Source organism: Tenrec ecaudatus, chromosome 17, assembly GCF_050624435.1.
Source record: "Tenrec ecaudatus isolate mTenEca1 chromosome 17, mTenEca1.hap1, whole genome shotgun sequence".
Lineage (NCBI taxonomy): Eukaryota > Metazoa > Chordata > Mammalia > Afrosoricida > Tenrecidae > Tenrec > Tenrec ecaudatus.
In genome coordinates, this window is record NC_134546.1 from 14,392,719 (window position 1) to 14,413,055 (window position 20,337).

Here is a 20,337-nt window from a genome sequence, read left to right on the forward strand (position 1 = left end):
CTAAAGGGAGCCCAGGAGCTTGCTGCATCTTTGTTCCCTTATATTTGATATTCTGTTCTTTCTGAGTTCCCGATTTCTACCCGGGGTCTCCTTCCCCTGCTGCTTTTTTCCCATCATCTTAAATTGCCCCCAGTGAGGAACCCAGCTCCATGACCTTTTGATTCCTCTGCCCGGTGTTCACCTGCACAAGGAGGCATGTACAGTAGTCTTGACTGACATTGAAATATTAAATATTGCCATTATGACATGCCCCTGTGCATGCCTCCTAACAGCCTCTGCCATGTTGCTGGGTCGCCCACACTCCCTTGTCTCCCTGTAGTTCCTCCTAGTTCCTCTGTGCCCCTCATTTCCTCTCTCTCAGGCTGCTTAAAAGATAAAAGTTTCCACAACAGTCCGAGTAAAAGAACTTCAGCACTCTTTTATTTTGCCTCCTTCCAAAGACCCCATGACAGTGGTTTACTGAGAAATATCAATAGTGACTATGTTTTCCCAAGCAAACCATTCAGAGGTTTCTACACCTCTCTCGTAGTTGGATAGAAGGCTAGAAGAGCAGGTCAGAGATGGGCTGGGAAGGACTCGGACAACAGATTCAGAGTAGACATCATCCCTGGGAGAAACGAAAAGAAATCAAAGAAACCGACTGAAAATTAGCCAGCAACAATATCGTCTTGGCCAATACAGACTTGGTCTTCGCTATCACCCAGCGACCATGAAAGTCCCTTTAGCCTTGAAAGTTATCTTAATCCTACTTCTTCCATTCTCTCTAGCCCCCCTCCCCAAACACCCCTGGGCAGTCTCATATATTCTAGTCACTGTAAACTCAATTCTCCAGAAAATGTCGAGAAAAACTAATTTCCTTCCCTTCTCAATTGTTTATACTCATTTCAGCTTATTGCACTAAGAGTCTAGGTACTAGTAAAGGGTTCAGACTCAGCTAACAATGTCACACTTCAGAAATATAGAGATGATGGAGAGAGAATTACTTTCTGATTTACGTAGCAATAAATTGAGCCATGTTGAGCACCAGACTTGCAGAGAACTTTAGCTTCCAGATTTTATTTACAGAATGCCTTCATTTTCCAAAACGAGGTCGCTTCCTTTTTTTCAGATCACACCTTCTGACTAGAGCAGGTAATTTGGGGGAAGATTTGCATATAATGATGGCCTGGATCCCTTAATTTATAAAATTGCATCACACTTGGCTCATTATTGACTGTTGAAAATGCTAGTCTTGTAAAATCACAAGAAGAGCTTTCAACTGGTGAATTTAATTGCTGAAATCAAGTTGGAAATATTCCAAATATCTTCTTGAGACAAACCTTCAATCCTGGCGCTGCCTACGGGAAAGGTGCTGACCCGATCAGAAAGATAGATGTTAGGGTTTCACCATCTTTGGGATCTAACACACTCAGTGGACTTAATACCATCACCAACCTTTTTTCTCAATTCCATATAGACAGCGGAGAAGTCTCATCATGGCATTGAAGAGATGCCAAAAGGCAGTAGAAACTAAGCTTGGCTTAAAGGATTTAAAGATCTGTCAATGGCCCACTAATGACACCAGCCTTTCATTACAGAATACAGAGTAAGGTTGTGAGTTGGAAGTAAGAGATGAAAGCCCTGCCAGGTAAGCATTTTGTGGTAGTGCCAACTTGTGCATAGTAGGAGTGAAGGGGCAGAGTTTAGCCTGTGAATCTGGTCACAAGGTAACACCCGCCAGGAGGATTCTGGGAACTTTCCTCTTTTTCTCCTGGAAAGAGGACCACACTCTCTCTCTGCTTGACACTCTTGTTGACAAGCCACATGGAGCCACACTGATGGCAGCCAGAGCCCTGGAGCCGGACTTTCCAGCCACCGGCCTGTGATCGTCCCGGAGTCAGGAGCATTACATGTAGTGCATGAGTCTGAAGAGGAATTTGTGGACTGGTATCGGACATATGGCTTAATATTAGACTTATGGACTTGATCTGGACTGGGCTGAGGTGTTTTCTAAATATACAACTACTCTTTGATATAAAACTCTTTCTTATACATCCTTGAGTGTCCCTGGGTTTGTTTCGCTAGTCTAGCCAGACACATTTCTTGAAAATTGGACGTGTTATGTGTCGTGTATATAATTTGTTTTCATCTTCTCACTCAAGTCCTGGTTTGAGATCTCGAGGAAGGTCATACCTCACATTATGAAAAATCATTCAGGTGTGCAGTTGTAGATGTTGACCTCAGAAGCGGTATCCTGAAGGTTTTCAAAGGGTGGGGCCAGATGTCAGGGGATGAGAAGATTGCCATGGCCCAAACTAGATGTCAACTTCTCCCTGATAAGTGTGCATCCATCTACGCACCAAAGGGCCAGCAGTTTGATCCCACTAGTCACTCCATGTGAGAAAGACCAAGGATGGCTACTTCTGTAAAGAGTTACCGTCTTGGAATCCTACCCTGAGCAGTTCTGCCTGTCCTGGTGGCTCTCTGGGACTGATCACCCACTCCACTGCTGCGGGTTTTACCTGTGCTTGGAACACTGTTGTTTTCTTTCCTCATTTCACATTCCCCTTCCCTCCCGGCTGTCTTTCAGTGACTCCTCCGAGTTTCTATGCTTTTGTTCTTGTTTATTTACAGGTAAACAGGACATCGCTTTGGTCTGTCTTTGGCTCATACAAATGGTTTCTTTTAACACAGCCCTTATAACTATCCAGACATCAATTGTACATATGAGCACATTTGTACATCTGTTGCCATCACCATTTTCAAAACGTTTTCTTTCTTCTTGAGCCCTTGGTATCAGCTCTTCTTCCCCCCCCCTCCCTCCTCTCCCCTCCTAACCTTGTGAACCCTTGATAATTTATAAATTATGTTTATTTTCATAGTTTACACTGTCCGCTGTCTCCCTTCACTCGTATTTCTGTTGTCTGTCCCAGAGGGGTGGGGGCTGTGTTTAATACATCGATCATTGCAATCGTTTCTCCCCCTTCTCCCCTAACATTCCCCCTCCCCTCATGGTATCACTACTCTTATTATTGATCCTGAGGGTTTATCTGTCCTAGATTCTGTGTGTCAAGAGCACTTATGTGTACCAGTGCAGCTAAGAGTGTAAGAACCCCCAATAAAGTTATCTTTGAAAAAAAAAAAAGGTTTCTTTCCTAGACTTTCCAAAGTACTCATCTTCCATGGGAGCTATTAATGCTAGAAATTTAATTCTAATGTGATACTATATCATAAGTGATTTTTCAGAGGTCTTGAACCCAGCAATAGTATAAAGCATTTTGGAAAATCTAGTCAGGTATAATCTGAAAAGAAATCTTTAAGGAGACAAACTTTCTAAGACATTATCATATCTAAGAAGAAACAGTCATCAGTGAAAGTTTCGAAGATATTCGAACCGGAAGTCATTGCCAAACTTCCGTCTAAGCATACACAACTAGATAGGGACCACTTATAAGAGATGGCTCTCACTCAAAAAGCTTAAAGACAGACATCCAACAACTTTCAAGTAACTTTTAATAAAACGAGAGTACTTTGCATTGAGTGATAGTTGAACAAATCAATTGTTGCTGAGGAATTTCTAATTGGGTCCTTATGGTTTTGTAATGCAGAAAAGAATGTGCTGGACTTCCGATAACTCCTCCCATCCCAGTGGCAAAGGAAGCTAGCCAGGAAATCACTTAGGGAGACCTGGCTGACAGATGGTACACCTGAATTGAACAAGTGAAGTCTGGGAGACAAGAGGGTATTGTCTGCAGCTGGATGTCATAAAACATGGGTCTTCATGAGTTGCAGGTCTGACCACTGAGACTTTGTTCTTGTGGAGCCAGCGTTTTTGAATGGTTAAAGCGCCACCACCATGTGGACAGGGTTGCGGAAAGCACCTGGAACTGGGAGGAAGCAACTTCCCCCAGGTTTGCTACTGTGTCGCTGGCACTTGAAGCAGGAGAAACTCCTTCTGTCTCAGGCCCCTATGGAATGAGGACAGCAACATGGCTTCCATTGGTCTCAGGCAAGGATCCAAAATGAGACCAAAAATATTTTTTAAATGTATGTGCATCACTTTTCGGCCTTTTGGCTGAGATCTAGTATAGAAATATACATATATGATAATCACACAAGCTGGTATTTTATAAGGAAGGACAGAGAAATGTTTAGCAAAATTTTAGAACTTGTATTTCTAGTGCTTTGTGCTAGACTGTTGATGGCAGCAAATGCCCCAACTTTCTTTGCATCTGGAAGAATCGAAAACAGCGAATCTAATACATATTTCCGATGGTCTTAGGAACCGAGACACCACTCCTCTGTCCATCTCCAGGCGGGCCCACCCACATGCGATACGCCTACATACCTGGCATGAACTGTTACCCATGCTACACCATGCTTCAAGAAAAAATTTCATTGATTTGTCTTTAGAAATAAGTATTTCACAATATATAATGACATCTTGTTTTGTGATGAATCACTGTGCTTTAATTGTGTTCAATTTGTAACAATGAAAATACATCCTGCATATCAGATGTTTACACTAGGATGCATAGCAGTAGCAAAATTACAGTTATGAAATAACAGCGGAAATCATTTTATGGTTGGGGGTCACCACAGCATGAGGAGCTGTATTAAAGGGTCAATAAGCACCAGTGATCCAATGAGAACCAGTGATCTAAAACCTATCTTCTTAAGAGCAGGAAGGCTCTGAGAGTCCTTGATCAATAGAAGATGGTAGAAGGGAAGCTAGGTCCCAGATCCAGGACTTAAAAGAGAAAGAGCTTCCCCTTTCTGTCACTTGGAATATGTCCTTTTGAGCTGCAAGGAAGTTTGGCTCAAGCTGCCCTGTGTTATAAAGTTGTCTGGCAGCCTTAGCTGAACTTCCAGGTAAGAGCTAGCACCACTTTACATTTTCTTTTCACAGTTTTACATCATTGAACTTTCCAAACAACTTTATAAAGGCCTTTTAAAAATGTTGCCCATTAAGTAATGTACTGAAGCTAACTCAACTGATACATCCAAAGAGCCAAGCCCAAATTCTTTCTCTTTCATCCTAGGGTCATTGTGATTTTCCTTAGGAAACAAGCAAGCAGAGTCATGACCAACGCCTGGACACCGATTCTGAATTTCAAATGTCTTCAATCTGCCAATACAAGTTCTAAAATTTTACCATCTCATGTGTATTGACTGTCTTAGCAAAAGTAGGTCCAGAGTGCCCCTTAGAAGCATGGATCGCAAGACTTCATCTTACATACTTTGAACATGTTGTCAAGAGAGAGCACATAAAGCTTGGTCGAGTGGAGGGCAGTGAAGGAGAAGGCCCTCAGTAAGATGGGTTGGTACCATGGCTGCCACAAGGGACTCAAGCATAGGAAGTATTGTGAGGATGGCACAGGACCAGTCAGTGTGTCATTCTGTGGTGCACAGTGGTGTTATGAATTGGAAGTGGCTAGATGACACCTAACAACAACAGCAAAGTGTGCAGAAGGTGTCAGATGGTGCTAGTCTATCAGAAAGAATAGTTCCTGAGGTCTTGAAGGCTTGTCATTTTTTTTAATCATTCCATTGGGGGCTCGTACAACTCATCACCATACATACATCCATTATGTCAAGCACATTTGTACATTTGTTGCCATCGTCAGTCTCAAAACATTTGACTTCTACTTGAGCCCTTGGTAACAGCTCCTCATTTCCCCCCTCCCTTCCCACTTCCCCTCCCTCATGAACCCTTGATAATTTATAAATTATTATTATTATTTTGTCATATCTTTCACTGTCTGACATCTCCCTTCGCCCACTTTTCTGTTGTCCATCCCCCAGGGAGGAGGTTATATGTAGATCCTTGTAATTGGTTCCCCCTTTCTACCCCACCTTCCCTCCACCCTCCTAGTATCACCATTCTCACCACTGGTCCTGAAGGGATCATCTGTCCTGGATTCCCTGTGTTTCCAGTTCCTATCTGTAGGTGTGTACATCCTCTGGTCTAGCCGGGTTTGTAAGGTAGAATTAGGATCATGATAGTGGGAGCAAGGAAGCACTTAAGAACTAGAGGAAAGTTGTATGTTTCATCATACAACACTGCACCCTGACTGACTTGTCTCCTCCCTGAAACCCTTCTGTAAGGGGATGTCCAGTTGCGTACAGATGGGCTTAGGGTCTCCACTCTGCACTCCCTCTCATTCACAATGATATGATTTTTTTGTTCTTTGATGCCTGATACCTGATCCCTTCGACACCTCATGATCACACAGGTTGGTGTGCTTCTTCCATGTGGGCTTTGTTTGCTTCTGAGTTAGATGGCCGCTTGTTTATCTTCCGGCCCTTAAGACCCCAGACACTATATCTTTCGATAGCCGGGCACCATCAGCTTTCTTCGCCACATTTGCAGGTATCCATCTAAGGGAAGTATCAGCTCAGTTCACACAGAAGGAGCACATCAGCCTGTATGATCCAAGGATCGCAATGAATAAAATCTATGATCAGAGGAGGGAATTGTATGAGAGCTTGCGTTCTGAGAATCTGGCTTGCAGAAAGCTGTGAATGATGTGAATGCCCCAAATCTCTTTTCAGAGTCCCCATGTAGATTAACCCTCTGTTCCATGTAGATTAACCCTCTGTTCCATGTAGATTAACCTCTGTTCCATGTAGATTAACCTCTGTTCCATGTAGATCAACCCTCTGTTCCATGTAGATCAACCCTCTGTTCCATGTAGATTAACCCTCTGTTCCATGTAGATTAACCTCTGTTCCATGTAGATTAACCTCTGTTCCATGTAGATCAACCCTCTGTTCCATGTAGATTAACCCTCTGTTCCATGAAGATCAACCCTCTGTTCCATGTAGATTAACCCTCTGTTGAATTCCTTTCTTCTCCAAGGATGTGAATAGCCTTGCTCTTCCATAGAGAGCATCAGATTACCTCTCCCCGCTGGGCTCTGATCAGCCCAGGAGAAATCTCCCTTAGAGTCTTACCTGGGTATGTCCTTGGTAGAAATCCATGTGTTGGGGGTTGTATAGTCCTAATTTGTGCCCTGGGTACTTCAGGAAAGTCCCTGGATCAATAGCATAAGCCCCTCTGTCTAACCTAATGTTCATATGATAACCATGCTCCCACCCCACTTTGGAAGCACCACCAGTAACTGTGATGTAGTCACCTGTCTCCAACCATGCTTTTTGATGTTTTCCTAACCTCCCACATCCTTTATAAAGCTCTGTATCTCAGGATAAACAAACAAACAAGACAAAAGCCAACTGAGGAGCGCAGATAACAGGTAGATGAGCAGAGGGTTGCATTAGTAGTTTGTTCTGCTGCATGCAAAGTTAATGATCTAAAATATAACCCCTGACCTATTACACAACTTTTAAACATGTTTTAAAAAGAGAAACAGGGCTCAACTGAATAGCTAATGTGAACAGGGTGGCATCTACAAAATGTTTGTGGAAAGATGAGTCATAGAATGGTACTTAGGAAGTAATTGGTTGAATTTGCTTTAACCCTTTAGCAAATGCCTTTTAATGACGTTAAGCTGGCTTAGCTAGTAAACCATGAGAGTAAACAAAAAAGAGGCAAAAATTAGGGAAAGTTGGACGGTTTTCATATAATGAGAACTATATATATATATATATGCTATTATTAGGGAGTTTCTACTTTGGACACCAAATTCTGCTGCACATGAAATAAAACATAAAAGTTAGGTAACACGGTCTGTTTTTTTTTTTTTAATACTCACCCTAGGCCCTACAGAGGCAGTCTAAGGAAGGGTACGACCTTTACTCGATTCTCAAATGGGATAGGATTTTCAGATAGGCACTTGGCTTTCATTGCCACAGCATTATTTCAAGTGATCAATAGAGGTGTTTGGAAGTCACAAAGTCTCCTAAAAGGAAGTCCCACCAAGTGAGATGAAGTAACTGCCGTGACCGGGAGAGTGACTTCAGGGTTGGGGCATGGAGGAACGCACAATAAAGTTGTCAGGGGGCTGGGTAGGAAGGACGCAGGAAACAACACAAAACTCTCAAGATAATCTAAGGCCACCTATTCCTGCTACAGGTGAGGCTGGTTTGAAAATAAATATGTTAAACCATGCAAGATAAATAATAAATTGGTAGGAGGGGTAAGCAGGAGAACCGAGCCTTCAAGGAGCAGAGAGTAAGCCTACATAGCTAGTCATCACTGTGCCTGGAGCACCATGTGCCCTTGGGCTTTGAGAAACCAGAGGCCTAGGAGGACAGAGGAAGACGTTGTTTATGTGGCCTGTCTAGAGAAAACAAACAAACGAATGAACGAATGGATAAGTAAATAAATAAGTGGGTCTCATCTCCAAGTGTTCATCCCCTAGACTAATGCACTGGCATGGTCAGGAAGCACATGGCTGCCGGTCCATCTGGCAGATGTAATGGGACCATGGCATGCAGGGTCGGTGACTTGCACGGATTCCCATCTCCCCCCCCAGTCCACACCCTTCTAAAGGGTACCAGAAGGCAGTACTTGGAGCCCTGGTGTTCTGGAGTTTTTGCCAAGAGACAGTCAGTCATGGAGAACAAGAGTGAGCAAAGCAAACCAAACACTCAAGCACAGCCTGCCGTGGAGCAAAGTCATCAGATTAAGAAAAATCACCATTCTGTCTCACCAGCAGCAGAGGTCAGCAAGCGCCCCTCCAGGGACTGAGCTCCGCAAGGAAAAAGAGAGATTTAGCTGAGGTTGGAGACACATTTCTGGTCTGACGGACAGATAATGTTAAAAGAAGCAAGTAAAGAGAGGCTGGATACACAGTACACTTCCATTTCCATTATTTTGAGAAACCTTATTGTGTAGCTGGTAGATCATAAATCTCTGGTTTACATTGAGCTCTTATTTAATTCGGCCAACCCTTAACCAGTCATGGTATTTTGTCATGATAACAATTCCTTTTTTTTTTCTCCTCACATCTAATTGGTAAATCATTGCTTATCATGGTTTACAGTCCCGCTCTTTATTGTGCTGTCTCCTAGCCGCTGTCCAAGGTGATTGAACTCCAGGCTATTGACTTTTCTCCATGCTCAATGGACGTTGTCATGAGGAATTAAGTTTTTGACAAATCAACAGCCTAAGCACCACGGCTCTTCCTGGGTCTAATGTCTAGGAATTTGGAAACTGTCTCGAGGTTTGGCCCGGAGTCACACTGCAGCTTGAGAGGCTGTCATTTACATCAAGCTGGAAAGTAGACATCTTAATAATAAACGGTGCTGTTCTTAGCCTTTGATGGTATCTGTGCATATGACGAAAAGAGTTTTCACCACTAGATTTGAAATGTTTGTCTTTTTGGGTTTGGGGGTTTTTTTAATCACAGACTTCTTTTGTCTTGAGCAAGTTCCAACAGTAAGAAGGAGTGAAGAAAGTTCAGATTTATCCCCATGGTGTTTTCTCAGAACAGTTTCTCTCTCTCTCTCTCTCTCTCTCTCTCTCTCTCTCTCTCTTTTTCAAAGGAGCAATTATTAGGCCCCATCCACCTTAGGTTTAAGTAAATGAAAAGATCCGAGTTAATTAATCTTGTCCTGAATAAGTGACGAAAGCAATTATATATGTTGTTTTCCTGAAGGAATTGTCCTGCTTACTGAGTTTCTATTGCTGAAGGGAAGGAGTGTCTCTAATGCTACAGAAAATACTCGTCAGAGAGGACACAGACCAGGGATCCAAAGAGCCCGATTACCATTCCCTAGCGCGGCACAGGAAAATAACAGGGCTTTTCAAAATCATGCAGCCCTAGCTTCTAATGCAAATTCCACTATTGACTAACTATGAGACCTTAGAAAATCTATATAAATCCCTCACCTGGAAAGCAGTGAATGGTGTCAACTTTCATCACAAACTTGGCACAGCTACCTCTTCAGGGCCTGGTCTGAGGACAAGAGTGTAAGAAGGTTGGAACTTGAACTAAAAGTGGCTTCTTCAATAACACAGGCAGTGATAAACCACATGCCTAGAATCCCACATGGACTTAGACTTCAGAGTGCTGCAGGCTAAATCCATACCCTGAAATGATTTAATGCATTCAGCTAAACACAACAAGAAAACATAATAGTGCAAAAAAGGACAATGATGCGGAGAATAAATGTGACACTCTTAGCTGGGGAGAAGGCAGAAAGAGCTTTTTGTGTGTGAGATGCCTCCAGTCACTGGCTCGTTGCCATCTTTCCTGGTCAGTTGATCTTGGAGGCATCATTAGACTTAACAGCGAATTTCTTTATCAAGGAAGCCAATCAGCAGTCTATTAATTAAGGCTCTAATGATTTGTTGATTGTAAGATGTTTGTCTTCATTAAAATAATTGAAGTGACTGTATCCTTGAAATTCCATAAGTACATAGGAATTACGCACATTTTGCTTTATATGACAGAACCCTTAGGCTAGTGGAATTTTTTCCTATTGAAAATATCTAAAGTTTAAAACAGCATTCTTGAGGCAAAGGAACAAATAAAAACTGAACTAAAACAAACAGTAGTGCAAAGGACAGAACCAGGTTAATGTCTTCTACAGGCGGTCATAAAAGATGACCCCCACTACCTATGATGGGGTGGGAATTCACATTCATTATTCAGTTTTACTCCAGCATACTCATCCTTCTCCAGACCAGACTGTAAGGTAAGTACATTTATATCATATTTATAACAAGAGCTCATAACTCAGTCCGCTGAACCTCATGCAAGATCAAGTCACAAATTATTTCTTCTGGATGTATTGTGGTGGCAGGTTGAGAACAAGTCCGTCTATTTAACTAAAGCCTGATGCTCATTGTTCCTGGAACCCTCAGGCTCTGAGGACCGATGACAAATCCTGGCTACTGAACAGGAAACCCGTTCCTGGACCTCTGATTGAATCCTCTACTATAACCATCTGGAGAACTTCATCATTGTTGTTGGGTGCCATTGAATAGGTTCTATGTGACCCTATTAAAGATACAATGAAGCACTGTCTGGTCCTGCACCATCCTCACGATTGTTCCTACACTTGAGCCCATTGTTTCACCCACTGGGTCAATCCATTTCTTTGTGGCCCTTCTTTTTCACTGCCCCTCTACTACACCAAACATGAAGTCCTTCTCCCGGAACTGGTCTCTCCTGACAACATGTCCAAAGCATGAGAGAGAAAGTCTCTCCATCTTTGCCTTTAAGGAGCACTCTGGCCTTACTTCTTCCAAGAAAATCTGGAATGTCCTTTCAGTTGTTCGTGGTCCTTTAATCTTCTTCCCCAGCACCATCGTTCAAATTCATCCGATCGCTCCAGTCTTCCTTCTTTCACAAGGAACGCTCCATTCACTTCTAAGAATTAGTGCTTTTATGTAAGTTAGTCTTAGAATTGTCCAGAGGAGGGGCAGGGAAGAGGGAGTTGTGGGAGGCTATTGAGGTATCACTTTGTTGTATCCAAAGGATCAACATTCTTCCTGACACCCAAACCAGAAAACCAAACTCTCTGCCATTGAGGTGATTCTTGTGACTGACAACACAGAACTTTGACACGAACATTTTGACTCTAGCAAATGACAAAAAATACCTGGTGCAAATGGACGTTCCTTTGCCATCCAGGAAGGGGACAGTCTAAAGTTAAGTGAAGTTAACTAGAAAGATCTTGAGAGGAGTATTGATAGGAAAATTGTATGAGAGTGGCTCAGGGGAAGAACTCTTGCCTTCCACAGGGGTGATCCAGGCTTAATTCCTGGCCAAGGCCCCTTATGCCCAATGGCCACTCATCTATAAGGGAGCTTGAGATAGTGAATGAGCCTTAGTGGACTTTCCAGATGAAGACAGACCAGGGAATTGATGTAATTCCCAAAACCAGCCAATGAAAACTCTGAATCACAATGATCTGACCCAGTGGTTCTCAACCTTCCTAGTGCCACGACCCTTTCATACAGTTCCTGATGTTGTGGTGACCTCCCAACCATTCAATTACTTTACTTCTACTTCATCACTGTCATTTTGCAACTGTTATGAATTGGGTGGCCCTGTGAAAGGGTCGTTTGACCCCCAAAGGGGTCACGACCCATGGGTTGAGAATGGCTGGTCTGGTCCCATGAAACAGGGATTGCCGTGAGGCAGAGATGACGCAATGGTGGCTAAACAGCGTCAACAACAGAAAGATTTCACAGATGGATTCGAATTGGGGGTTTGCTTAAAATATATTTTAATTAAACAAGCAGTAATTCACAGGGAGAAGTTCTACCTTGTCCCATAGGGTCCCAATGAGTCAGCATCTACTTGGTGGCAGTGAGTTTGAATTTTGTGTATTTTATAGTTTGAATTTTGTGTATTTTATATAGACACAAAATCCTGACAGAAATGTTCATAGCACCTTTATTCATAGTATCTAAAAACTGAATACAATCAACGTGTCCCGGTGATTTGTTAAGTAAGCTGTGACATTACTCATCAATAAAAAGGAATGAACTATCAATATACACAATAACTTGGATGACTCCACAGAGAATTATGTGTGAAAAGAGAGAGAGGTTGGGGGAAAGAGAAGGTTAAAGGGAAAGGGAGGGTAAAGAGGAGAGAGAGAGACCCAATCTCACAAAATTAAATGTTATAGGATTCCATTTGCATAACATTTCCAAAGTGATAACATTTTATAACCCAAGAGGTTGCCAGAGATTGGGAGAGGGTTCCAGGAAGCAGGTGGGTTTGGTGATACAATGGTAATCCTAGGGATCATTGTGATTGAACTGGCCAGCATCTTCACTATGGTGGTGGACACACGTGCAACAGAATTATATAGAACAAAACCCAGGCACGAGTGCAAGTAAAACCAGCAAGCTCTGAATCAGATCGATGGTTTGTAGCAAAGTCATGATCCCGGTTGCGATGTTGTTTTGCGGTGTTTTCAGTGAACAACACTCCATTTCAGAAGATCTGCAATTACCTCAAAAAACAAATTACATTAGGAAGAGTGGCATTTCGGATGATAGGCATGAACGGCATCATCCACGCACTGTAAGTTTAGGGTAGGTAAAGATCAAATCTCATAAATCGTGGTTCCATAAATATTTCTAAGTCTGCTAAGTTGCTGTGCGTCAGAAAACAAGCCACGAATTCACGAGTAGAAAGTAGTATACTACGATAAGAAAAAAATCAGTAACACACGCAAACACACTCAATGAAGATCATTTCATTTCATTCATTTACAATACTTCAGACTTGAGATCATGGACATTAATTTTAAAGGTCAGAGGAGGAGACAGTGTCTTGCAAAAAAAAACACAAAACCTCAGTATACCCCACTTGGCAAATGAAGTTTCCCTGCTTCTTTAGTTTAGGGGTTCTAGAACAATGTTATCCATAGGGCCATGTGAAGTGCTAGTCAAAAATACAGATATAACAAATGTGTGTATAATCTAGTGTGGTGAAGAAGACTGGTGGTGCCTGACTATTAAGAGATATAGCTTCTAGGTTCTTAAAGATTTCAAGGTAAACAAGTGGCCATCTAGCCCAGAAGCAACAAAGCCCACATGGAAGAAGCACACCTGCCTGTGTGATCAAGAGGTGCCGAAGGGATCCGGTATCAAGCACCAAAGAACAAAAAAAAAACCCATCATATCATTGTGAATGAGGGGAAGTGCAGGGTGGGGACCCAAGGCCCATCGGTAGGCAACTGGACATCCCTTTGCAGAGGGGTAGCAGGGAGGAGACGAGCCAGTCAGGGTGCAGGGTAGCAACAATGAAACACACAACTTTCCTCTAGTTCTTAAATGCTTCCCCCACACCCCTGCTATCATGATCCCAATTCTATCTTACAACCCTGGCTAGACCAGAGGATGTACACTGGTACAGATAGGAACTGGAAACACATGGAATCCAGGACGGATGAACCCCTCAGGAACAGTTGTGAGAGTGGGGATACCAGGAAGGTGGAGGGAAGGTGGGGAAGGAAGGAGGAACGGATTACAAGGATCTACATATAACCTCCTCCCTGGGGGATGGACAAACAGAAAAGTGAGTGAAGGGAGATGTCAGGCAGTGAAAGATATAATGAAATGTTAATAATTTATATATTATTAACGGTTCATAAGGGAGGGGAAATGGGGAGGGAGGAGCAATAACCAAGGGCTCAAGTGGAAAGCAAATGTTTTGAGAATGATGAGGGCAACAAATATGCAAATGTGCTTGACACAATGGATGCATGTATGGCTTGTGGTAAGAGTTGTACAAGCCCCCAATAAAATGATTTAAATGAAAAAATACAGATATATGAGCAGTGTACTGGTGACACGTTTGGGCTGCTAAACATAAGGTCAGCACTTTGAAACTGCCAGCCACTCCACAGGAGAACAATGAGGCTACCTACTCCCATAAAGAGTTAGAGACTGGGAATTGAACAGAGCTGGTTCTACCCTGTCCTTACAGTGTTGCTCCGAGTTGGAATTGACTTGATGGCAGTGCGTTTGGTTTTTATGTTTGTTTGTTTTGTTTTTCAGTGTGGACCTCTACCTGCTGACCTGGAGATACAGACACAGTAGGGATGGGTAAGGTTCTGAAACGTTCACCTCTCCTAAGCTGCCCAGCTGATTCTGATCTACCTAGAATCAGCCTCAGAGTCCACGAGAGTGTGCACTGAAAATGAAAATTCTCCTAGACCGCTGCTTTGGCCACACCAGTATGTTTTAACTTTATTCCGATGACTCCATGGAATTTATAGAAAGAGGTTGGGGTACTTCAAGGCCTGGGTCGTGTTCGTTCCTATCTGGGTGGGGCGGCGAGCGGGGAGGAAACTGTCAAAGTGAAAAACCTTCCTCGTCCTCTTCTTCCAATCACAACTCATCAGAGAGCATTCTGCACAGAGAGATCAAAGCCCCTCGCCGAGGAGAACTTGAAAGATTTTGCTGTTGTAATTCTGGGGCAGAGGTGCTTGGATATAAATGATTCCTAACTGTGGGTTCGGGGGACCCTGCTACATAGAAATGTAAACACAGATGTCAGGTCTTTCATCCCCACTATGTAAACACACCAGCTGCCAGGGAAAGGAGAAACCCATCGGAATTAAGTTGCATTTTTTTGCCATCTAGAGCATAAAATTTGGCTTCACGCTTGAAATTCCACCAGCTTCGCACAGCGCTGTTCGTTCATCAGAGCTGGGCGAGCAATGGAAAGCGCTGTCTCCTTGCTGAGTGGAGAGATGGTGTTCGTGTTTTCGCCATTGCTTGTGTGGTTGCCCCAGAGGAGGAAGAAGAGAAGAAGTGCTTGTACTCCACCATAGGATCTCTGCACTCATAGTAGGGACTCTAAAAAATAATGTGCCTCCTTTGCTCTCAGTGTTGCATAACCAACAGTCAACCCTCTGATTACCCCAGATTTAGCGAGGAAGGAAAAAGCCAACTCATGAGTTTTGTGAGGAAAACCGATGGGTTTCCAGCGTTGTAGGAACACATGAGTATGTCAAGGGCCACACCTGACTTAGCCACATCCAAACTAAACTAGCCCTCCTCTCCCTGTGTTAAATAATAATAATAAGATACCATGAAAAGAATAATTTGGGGAAAATATGAAGCGTGCAAAAAAAGTATACTTCTAAACAAAACACTTCAGTCCATGGAGAAATGTGTCTTTAATTATATCTTGTGCTAGTGTGCCAACTTGCATATGCATATGAGTTGCATGTTTTCCAGATAGCCTCAGTCCTGAAAGACCCAAGGAATTGTAAGGAAAGCGTATAAAGAGTGTCTTTTCATGAGAACTGGAATTTCCCCCCGAAAAATTGTTATGGCAATCAATCAGATTTTCTGACCATAGGTATGTGAGCTGTTACATTAGCAGCACTACACATCAACCCAGGATAATAAAAATAAATCTGAAGTTACCAAATAGCCCACCCACACAAAGTCAGGAGGACAGAAGCCAGGTGGTTTGGGGCAGATTTGTTGTAGCAAAATGAGAAGTGGTCCATCAGAGAATCATAAAGAATTTTCACTGAGAGTTTGGAATGATTCTCCTGTTTGCCAAACTAGTTGTATATGATAGAAGACCAATCAATTCATACATCACAGGTATTAACAATTACATACATCACAATACATACGTCACAGGTATTAGCAATTAACCAGAAATTGTCCTGTTGATGCTCAGTTTATGAGGCTAATTCCCATTGTGAAGTAATTGACTATGTAGAAATTGATAACCGGAATCTATATAGATAATATCTATTTAAAAACAGGTTAGTTTCACTCTCTTTTCCTCCCCCCTCGTTGGCTCCTGTGTGCTCTGATCAGACACATCCCTCTCCTTGAGCTGTAGCTTCAGTGCTGTCCTCTGAAATGAATTCTTCTGGAAGGAGCAGGGGGGCTGTCCACTTAGTTGGGAATGGGGTCAGGCCTTCAGGCCTCTCTCTTGGTTCCCTGCTTCATGCCAGTGTCTTACGTTCTTGTCTTAGTACTCCTGGTTGAAGTCTGGTCCCTCGTTCGTGTAGAGATATAAACAACACCCTCCCCTTGGGAGGGTTATTATCCTGTTCCCCCAGCTACCTATGTATTTATTTTTGTCCCTCCTTTTACGTTCACTACCATATGTATCCCTGGGTTTAGTCTGGCATCTGCCATATTACCTGGACCTCACCCCAGGAAGGTATGTATACAGTAGCTTTTCCCAATGCCTCTTTTGGATTTTTTGCGATTACCTCAGTGGAGTCATATTGTACTTGTCCTTTTATGCTTAGTTTACTTTGCTTAGCAAAATTTCCTCTAGTTCTTCCCACGCAGCAAGGTGCTTCATGCATTCATCACTGCTTTTCAGGGGTGCATAATACTCCATTGTATGTAAGTACCACAGTTTTTTAATCCATTTGTCTGTTGATGGAAACACATTCTTTCATTGATGGAATCACATCCTAGCCCAGCAAGCCCTGAGGACAATATTTTTGCTCAGAGCAGCCAATGCACAGTGTGGACCATAGGGTCAGCCCCACCACGAGACACGATGTTCCTCACTGACCAAGAGCACCACGGGCCCAACACTGGAGACACACAGCAGGAATTGTGCCTGCCCTGACTCCATCACACCAAGATGAGATGCTGGGGGCATGCAACAGAGCAGCAAGGGGAGCAGAGCAATGAAGTCCCCAGGGAACACCAAAAATAGACTGTGGGGCCAGGGTGTGGCATCCCATCAGACTCAACTGGAACACTAGTAAATAACAAAAATAGATCTTGAACTATTAAAAAAAATAATAATAATAAGTTAGTTTGGAAAGTCTGGCCAAAGAATATTTTCTCTAAGTGCAAACAATCATGAGAAAAACAATCTGTACACCTTTTTACTCTTACCAAAGATCTATAAATGTTGGTTGTATTGCTATGGTTTGTTCTCCCTTATTTAAAAAAATGTGCGTGAGTAGGTAAAAGACAAGATTTCAGATGTAGCACCCATACCAAAGGCAAAGGAGCATTCTGAATTTCCAAAATTTAGAATGCCTATTCTCCCTGTGGCTGCATCCGTACTTAACTCACCTTCAGTAGAAACATGCAAGTTTTCTGGGCAAGGAATATGGCTTTCATAATTAACTCATCATGATTTGGTCCCTATAAACTTTTCCAGATGTTTTTCATCCATTTTACTATGAATGAAAATTAATATGTAAGTTCCCTCGGTGTGGGATTTCACCCTCTTCAATCAATACGTTTTTCTTCACGGTCTACTATGTGCAAGGCACAGTTCTCTGTTTGGGTTATACAGCAGTGAGTTGAGACAGACAAGACTCCTTGCTTTCCTGGAGCTTATTTCTTGTTGAGGAAGATACAAAATTAGCAAATAGGTAAAATAGATAGGGTGGCCATGCTTTGGAATCAACACCAGGGAACAGAACAACCACAGGACAAATAAAGTTGGCCACACAAGCAAAGTTGGGGAAACTGGGGCAGGGAAGAAATGCAACTTAAAATATGGCAACTGTGGAAGTTACATCATCTGTTGTCAACTTGAGACTGTTAAGAATTGAAGGGGTGGAATTTAGCCTGTCCATCAGGTCCCAGCTTGTTGACCTCATTTGGAGGTGCTAAGGAGATAAATGGCTCACTGGAGGTGGGGCACACGCTCACGCCCTGAGGGACGTTACTGATTACAAGCCTGATGGAGGTACTCTGATGCCGCCAGAACCCTGGAACTGGAGGAACCATGTGGAGACGAACGCCAGCGCTGAGATATTTTCACCGCCATTGGATCTGTGATCTTCCTGCATTCAGCATCACTGTATGGCTGCATGAGTCTAAAGAGGAATTTATAGACTAGTATTGACATATTGGGTGATATCAGACTTATGGACTTGATCTGGACTGGGATGGGATGTTTTCTTATTGTACAATTGCTCTTTGATATAAAGTTTTCGCTTGCGCACATATAAGTGTTTATGCATTTGTTTCTCTAGTCAACCCAGACTAACACGGAAACTGAAAGTAGGCAAGACAAAGCTTAGAGTGCCCATTTAAGCAAAACTTGAAGGGGTTGGACCATGCGACTCTTTATGGGATGAACACTCCAGGCAGAGGAAGCAGGCAATGCAAAAGCCCTAGGAAGACTCATGCTTGATCATTCAAGAAACACACAGAAGTCAACGTGGCTGAAGAGGCATGGTGAGAGAAGAGAATCATGGGAGTTGTCTGCAAAGAGATAGGGGCTGTGCTGATCACCTAAGGCTCTGTGAAAGCATTTAACTTTTATTTTGAGTGATGTGCAAATCTGCATGGGGTGAATTGCGTTGACCTGGGACAAAAGAAAAGAAAATCAGGGGAAAGATGACATTGATCGCAGGGCCAGAAGTCATGAAAAAATGATCAGATTACATATATTTTGAACATGGAACTAAACAGAAGTGCTACGAAATTTAAATTTTTTAATTTTAAAACTATTGTGTCAGAAAATATATTTCAATAACTAAATAATGGCCATTTCAAGTGTACAATTCCGTGACATCGAGAACATTCACCATATTACACAATCGTCCCCACTATCTACGTCCAAAAGCTATTTTGGTGGCCCATTGGATATGGTGAGTGAGAAAGGGAAAGAAGTCACGGAAAGATTCGAAGCCTTTGTTTGCTCCTGCCTTGAGGAAGCGGATATAGAAAATTGTTTCCTGAGAAGACGTAGGCTGGAGGATCTGGGTCAGGACAGCAGCAAGCTGGAGTTGAACTTGGGACAGACTAAGATTAAAATGCCTATTGGATACCTCAGTGGGGTAGCTGGTTTCTTACCCTTCAAACCTGAAATTGATATTAAACGTAGTTTCATATATTCACAGGTCATTCATAATTCCTGTGAAATATTTATTCACAATGTATACATAGCTGTCTTTTGACATGAATTTGTAGCAGCCCTAATCCTTCCCCCAATACTAATCATTTTACACTGATGTATCTTTTAAATATCATCTTTAGAATTTGGCCTATCTTTTCTGTCCATGAGGTTATTAAATGAAGTTTTAAATTTTATTATAATTGAATTCATCAAACTTTTCCTTTACAGAGAGTGCAGATTTGGGGCTTATTTTAAAATGTTTCGCTACTCCAAGATCAAAATAATATTTTTTGAATAATTTATTTTCATCTTCCTCTTCTGAGGCAAAAACCTATCTGTGATTGATATTTCTGTATATTGCAAGGTAGGAGGCCAATTCCATTTTTTTCCCTATGAAAAGCTAATTGTCCCAGAACTCTTCCATAATTACTGCACTTAATTTCAGTGCCTACAAATTTCCATATATGTGAACCTGTTTCTGTACTAGTTCCTCTTCCATTGGTCTATATGTTATGTATATTCCTGAATCAATATTATAAAGCATAGTGTATATATAGGGAGGGCTTTCAAAAATCATGGAAATTTTTATTATCTTTTAATTCCATTTTCCATGAACTTTTAAAAGTCTCTTCATATAGCGCATCAAGGCTGACTCATGGCGTCTTCCTGTGGGTTTTAGACACTGCAGTTGTTTATGGGAGTGGAAAGGCCAGTCAAGAGGAGCTGCTGGTGGTTTTGAGCCTATGTCAACCAGTCCAACATGTAACCACTACAACACCCAGGTTCCTTATATGGACACACGCACACACATATTCTATTTATTGTGAATATGTATAGTATATATGCATATATACACATACATGTATATACACACAGAGAGATAGCTGAAATAAATATATAGTATATATTTATATAGCCCTGATGGTTTAATAGAGTATATGTTGGTTTGCTAACTGCATGGACAACAGTTTAAAACCATGAGCCTCTTTGCAGGAGAAATTTGAGGCTTTTTACTCCTGTATTTGCAGTCCTGGTAACCCACAGGGGCAGGCTACCCTCTCCTATAGAGTAACCCACAGGGGCAGGCTACCCTCTCCTATAGAGTAATCCATAGGGGCAG